Source organism: Sturnira hondurensis, unplaced genomic scaffold (genome assembly GCF_014824575.4).
Source record: "Sturnira hondurensis isolate 20B ecotype Veracruz unplaced genomic scaffold, ASM1482457v3 Scaffold0004703, whole genome shotgun sequence".
In the NCBI taxonomy this organism is placed as follows: domain Eukaryota; kingdom Metazoa; phylum Chordata; class Mammalia; order Chiroptera; family Phyllostomidae; genus Sturnira; species Sturnira hondurensis.
This window is the reverse complement of record NW_028077334.1, coordinates 27,133-33,684: the sequence shown is the minus strand read 5'-3', so window position 1 is coordinate 33,684 and position 6,552 is coordinate 27,133. Positions and strand designations below refer to the sequence as shown.

At 43.5% G+C, this 6,552-nt stretch overlaps 1 pseudogene; it reads right to left on the bottom strand.

Annotated features, from left to right (window-relative positions):
- Positions 1-2,343: 2,343 nt before the first annotated feature.
- On the bottom strand, positions 2,344-5,628 carry LOC118986913 (olfactory receptor 2Z1-like; annotated as a pseudogene).
- Between the last annotated feature and the right edge of the window lie 924 nt (positions 5,629-6,552).

Sequence of the window (6,552 nt, the reverse complement as noted above, 5' to 3'; positions counted from 1 at the left end):
CATAAGAAAAGTTACACAAGGCCCTGCCTGGTGTAGCTCAGTGGATTGAGCCCGGGCCTGCGAACTAGAGGATCGCGGTTCGATTCCCAGTCAGGGCATATGCCTGGGTTGTAGTCCAGTTCCCTGCAGGCCAACTCCCAGCAGGGGACGCACAAAAGGCAACCATACATTGATGTTTCTCTCCCTCTCTCCTTCCCCTCTAAAGATAAATAAATAAATAAAATCTTAAAAAAAAAAAGAAAGAAAAGTTACACAGACAAACCATAGGATGTAAGCAATGTGGTAGCACTTTTATTTCTCATTTAGCTTGAAATACACAAAGGACCTCACACTGTAGAAAAATTCTATGAATGCAGACATTGTGGAAAAACTTTATTTGCCACACAACTGAAGACATGGGAGGGCACAGTGTAGAGATATTCTATCAATGCAAAATTGTGGAAAGACTCTAGTCATGCCAGTTTCTTTCAAAGGCCAAAAAGCAATTACCGGGTAAATCTTCAGTGTAAACTGTAAGAAAGATGTCAGTTGATCCACATCTTTACACATGTGAACTCCCACCAAAAAGAAATACAAATGTAAGTAACAAGGGCAAGTTTGATGGAAATTAATCCATCTATAATGTTCCAGAAAACTTTCAACATGAGAGAGCTGTCCACAAAGTTGTAAATATACCGTGTTTATCAAGCCTCTATTTTAAAAGACATCACTGCAATTCAGAATTCTACTAATTACGTTCAGAAACAAATATTAAAGTGAGGTAATTTTGTATGTCCTCTTCAACAAGAGCACCTAAGATTAATAGCTAGTGGTATTTTCTTAAACATTTTTTTATTCTGAAGCCTGTTGGATCCATGGATGAGTTGAAGTGCATTTCTAAAATGCAGATATGTTTTAGCCCTGGCTGGTGTGGCTCAGTGGATTGAGTGCCACTTGCGAACTGAACGGTCGCCGGTTTGAATCACAGGCAGGGCACATGCCTGGGTTGAAGGCCAGGCCCCCTGATTGCATGGGAGGCAACCACAAATTGATGTTTCTCTCCCTCTCTTTCTCCCTCCCTTCCCTTCTGTCTCAAAATAAATAAATAAAATTTAAAAACATGAAATGATCAGGATAAAAAAGCCTTGATAAAATAGTCATTCCTTGATAAACAATGGATATTCTCATAGCTCTTTCAGTTTTAACAAATGTTTTTAATATCCCATGAAGTTTGACCCCATCATCTTTTACATTATCCAGGGTTTGATGGTTCATTTTGATGCTTCCTGGTCTAAATACCCAACATGTGCAAACATACAATCCATTGCAGTCATCACCTGCTCAACAGTGAATAGAGCACAATTGCTTAAAGAACCGTGTCTTTACTCACAGAAAAACTGGGGTTCAACTACCAGTTCTGCCACTTGCCCCTGTGCAGCCATTGGTGAATTACTGTTTCTCTTTCGGGACGCATTTTCTCATGCACACATAAAGCATCACAGTTTCTGCATCACAAAGCTGCTGAGAGGGTGAAGCGATGTACGACCGTCAAAATAAGTGGTCAAGAAATGTTAGTGTCACTAACACAATTATTCTTTACTATTCTTGAGTTCTTAGAATTACTTAATATTGATCATGTATGACTATTATCATTTATATATTTTATTTATACCAAATGTATCTTATTTTAATTATAATTAATTGAGATCATTAACAATTACAATTATTAATTCACTGTTACAGGCTGAATGTTTGTGCCCCTTCCCCCGAATGCATGTACTGAAGCCCAAAGCTCCCATGTGCATGTATTTGAGGCAACGTCTGTGAGGAAAGATAAATGTTAAATGAGGTCATGATAGAGGGCCCCAATCCCATAGGTCCAATGCACTTAGGAGAAGAGGCAGAGGCACCAGAGTAATTCTCTGCCATATGAGGGCACAGGGAAAAGGTAGCCCTTTACAGCCCGGGAGAGAGCCCTCACCAGGAAAACAATAAGCCAGCACGTTGATCTTAGACATCCCAGCCTCCAGAAGAGTGAGAAAGGAAATTTCTGTTGTTTCAGCAAGATCTCAACTTTACAAAGTAGGGCCTTTCATTCATGTAAATAGTGCTAAAGAGTAGGGAAAGAATATACAACAAGTGGCTGGGGCTGATACCATTGATTTCCACAAGTCCATGGAAGAAAACATGAACTCAGCTAGTCATGACATGAGAAGAAGCTGACACAGCCTTCAAGAGAAGCTCTCAGCAGCTGCCTCACACGTGGGTGCTTTGAAGTGATAGGCGTGATGGAAGACTGCGGCGATCACACCAGCAGCCATCAATGTCTAAGCGCATCCCTGTGGATCGCTTTCATCAAAGCCATTAGCATTCCCAGTTCTTCAGACTGTAGATGAGGGGGTAAAGCATGGGGGTGATAAGGCTGTAGAAGAGAGAGACCATGTTGTCCTGCTGTCAGCTATGGTAGGCACCAGGTACCATGTACATGAACACAGCTGCACCATAAATGAGCCCCACGACTGTGATGTGTGAGGAGCAGGTGGTGAAGGCCTTGCACCTAACCTCCTCTTAGCACATGCATAAAACGGCCCCCAACACGCGGCTGTAGGAGGTGGCGAGGAAAGACATGGGAAACACAAGGATCAGCATCCCAGAGATGGACAGTGTGAACTCATAGGCAGAGGTGTCTGCACAGGAGAGCTTTAGCAGGGCTGACACCTCACAGAAGTTGTCCATGATGCGGGAGTCACAGTAGGGGAAGTGCAGAGTGACGGAGGTCTGGATGGAGGCATTGAGCACACCTGCCATCCAGGAACAGCCTACCACGAGAAGGCACTCGTGGTGCCTCATAAGCAAAGGATAGTGCAGGGGGTGGCACATGGGCACATAACAGTCATAGGACATGAGGGCCAACCGGATGCCCTCAGCTACACCCATGAGCATAAGGAAAAATATTTGAGCTACACAACCCCCAAAAGAGATGGAACTTTCCACTTGTAGGAAGTGTGATGCCATCTTGGGGATGGTGACCAAGAGGAAGCCTACATCAAACAGGGACAGTTGACTGAACAGAAAGTACATGGGTGTGTGGAGCGGGGAGTCCATGTAGATCAGGAAGAGCAGAACAGTGTTGCCCAGAAGGCCCATGATAAACATGGCAGCCACTAGAGAGAAGAGTAGCTGACTTGACCCTGAGCGACTGAAGAGGCCTGCCAGAAGGAAGTCAGAGGTAACTGATTGATTCACACCTCCAATTTTTACAGAATATGCTTTTACTGCAGGCAGAACAGGAGATCAAAGGCAAAATGACTGAGTGGGGCTGCAAAATAAGTTTCTTCCCACCTGCTAATGGCCATTGAGTGGTAGTTGTTGCTTAGAGTGCCATCTTGAGAAGAGCAGTGAGGTCACAGCCAGAATTACTAGAGGGGAAAGCCATAATCACTTAGTGAAATCTGTTAGTGATATTTGTTATGGCCATGGGGTGAGAGAGCAATAACTTGCATCTCTGAATAAAATACTTGACCACATCCCACACAAGAGCTTCCCACTGCCTCTTCTGTTACACATTTTAAGGTCCAAGTCAGGAACAGAAACAGCTCCAGTAGAACATTTCAACAGCTCTCATCTCAATGATCCCAGGGCCCAAGTTGAGGTGAGATTTTGAAAATGCTGGGAGGTGAAGCAACCTGGATCTGAAGCAACAATGCAAGCAAGAAAACAGAGAGATAGGCCAGGGTTCAGATACCTGGGTAAGCACCTGGAGCAAAGAGAAATGCATTGTGAGCCAGCAGTGGGGTCAAATGGAAGGTGTGAATCTAGGGAGTTTGAGCCATAAGAACACTTGTGTACCTCTTGGGGGTCAAATGGCCTAGGGTTAGGAAGGTGGGACAGTTGTCAATGAGCTCACAATTATTGGTGACTTTGTTGCATTGGATAGGAGAGTAAAGCAATGTGTTAGTAGACTGACTCAATTTCAAGGACTAGAGTAAGCTACCAGGCCTGAAGGATTCTGAGTATCTAATCAATATTGCCTGAGTGGATTAGAAAGATGGCCAGTGACAAGAAGGAACCTACTACCTAAAACAGGGGTGCTTAATTTCCTTGACAACCTTCAAGCCCCCAAGCAACATCAGATTGCCCTGGAGTACTACACAGCACACACAATCCCAAAAGTGAACAATGCAGGACTGGAAGAGTGTGTATTTTCAGTTCCTGGTAGTTACAGAAGCAGCAAGACAGGTCATTTAGAGGCAAGTGGATTCTATTGAGATCTTCACTGAAGCTCTTTGTCCTAAGGCTGCCATCCTCACATGGCCTTCAAGGCAGTCTTTAATTACTCACCACCCTGATTTTTCTCTCACATCCAAGTCCCTTTCACACATGCATTCAACAAAATTTGGCACATGCTGGGCTGGGCATGAAACATTGAAAGGTGAATCAACCAGGCAGGGGCCATGCTTCACTGGACCCCAGAGTGTCCATCAGGGTACCAATGCATAAGAGATAAATGGCCAAGCTCTTTGTGTTAAAAGGAAGTACATGAGGGAACTGGGTAGAATGTTCTGTAGGCAATGGCTGGGGCTAATACAGGGTGTGGCATCACTGACAAATGTCCTCAATATCAGAAGAGCTTCAATAAGAAAGATGTGGTAGAACCTGCTGCTCAGTGCTACTAGGAGGTGGCCGTTTGTGAAGCCAGCTGTGTGGTTCATCCTAACCACATTTCCAACAGTGAAATTCAACTAAATATAGAAAGGGCTGCCATACTGGTGGCATTTTTGAAAGTCAATGACATAAGAGAGTAAGATAACTTAGTTCTGTGGTTATAAAACTTAGAATTTGAGGAAAAGTGGACATCGTTCACATCATTTCAGGACAGTCTCATCAGCAGGGTGACAGAGACACATGCCCAGCGCTTTTGGTACCCAGGGCATGAAACTGTGCCTGGGATCAGGTTGAGAAAGGCTTCAAAAGGGAGGGCATGTTTTAGCTGAATGTTGAAGGTCTAGTAGGAGTTTTTCAGGCAGCTAGAGGAGGCAAAGTTGTTCCAAGAAGAAGGAATTTAGCACATGGGCAGTGTGGGTTGGTGGTTAGGAGAGTGTACACAAAAGTAAGATTAAAATGAGCTTGGTACCAGGTCAAGTTGTTGGTAGCAGCATGACCTTGGGTAGCTTCAACCTCAGTTATTTCATCCATAATATGTGTGGCAGTAATCTGGTCACAGGAACTGCTGTGAATATTAAGCAAAAGGATGATGTTAACAGCGTAGTGCCTCTCATGTGGCAAGTGTTCAATAAGTAAAGTGTGATACCTATTATAAAATACAATATATTGTAATAATATATAAATTGTATAATTAGAAAATTATTGCTAATGCTCTTGGGTGGAAAGTATGGATGATCAATGTGCAGCACTGTGCCAGACACACAGGGTGTTCTCAGCAGTGCTGGCTCCTAGCGCTGTTAGTACAGTAGACCCTTTGTATCTTCAGTTACCTGCAGCCAACCACAGGCCAAAAATACTGAAGAAAACTTTTCAGAAAAAAACCAGCATATAAGTTTTAAACTGTAAACCATTCTGAGTAATGTCATTAACTTTCATGTCCTCCTTCTCTGTCCAGCTCAGGATGTGAATCCTACCTTTGTCCATCGTGTCCACACTGCTGGTGCTGCCCACCATTCATCACTTGGTAGCAGCCTTGCTCATCAGATCCATTGTCATGGTATCACAGTGCTTGTGTTCAAGTAACACTTATTTCACTTAATACTGGCCTCAAAGTGCAAGGGTAGTGGTGCTAGAGATTTGGATATGTCACACTAAGTGCTTCCTTTAAGTGAAAGTGAGTATGTGTGTGTGTGTGTGTGTGTGTGTGTATGGGAGAAAAAATAAATATACATATGTGTGTGTGTTTGATACTCTCTGCAGTTTCAGGCACCACCTGGCATTCTAAGAACATATCCCCCATGGACATGGCACAGCTACTGTGTTCAATATTATGGTCTCTTCCATGGTCAAGGCTCACCCTGCCTAGATCATCTGTAGTGTTGCTCTTTGATATCCTTGTACTTCCTGAAGAGAAACCTGCATGTCCCTTCTCTGGTCTCTGAGATCCTATAGCACAGTCTCTAAAAGTTCATTCATCTCCAACTCCACTAGTTTACAACTGGGATTTTCCACCTCAGCATTATTCAGGGAGAGGTAAGTCTTTGTTGTGAGGAACTGTCTTGCATGAAGTTTAGCAGCACCCGTGGCCTTAATGCACTTAATACCACCCCTTAGTACCTTCTTCCACCCCTGGATATGAAAATGAAAAATGACTCCACCCCTGGCCAAATGTCCCCCAGAGAGGCAGAATCACGCCCAGTTGAGAACCTTTGGTGTAGGGATAGGATAGTGACAACCTGCAGGGACTGTACTCAGCAATTCCTCTTCCAGATTTTTATTCTAGAATTACAGTAAGCTCAGACCCAGCAAAAACTCTGAGAATCTCTCATTCTTTATGTCTTCATACAGAAATGAACAAACCCTTGAAATTTTTTGCTAACATCAATTTCCAAACCACTAAGTCTCCCA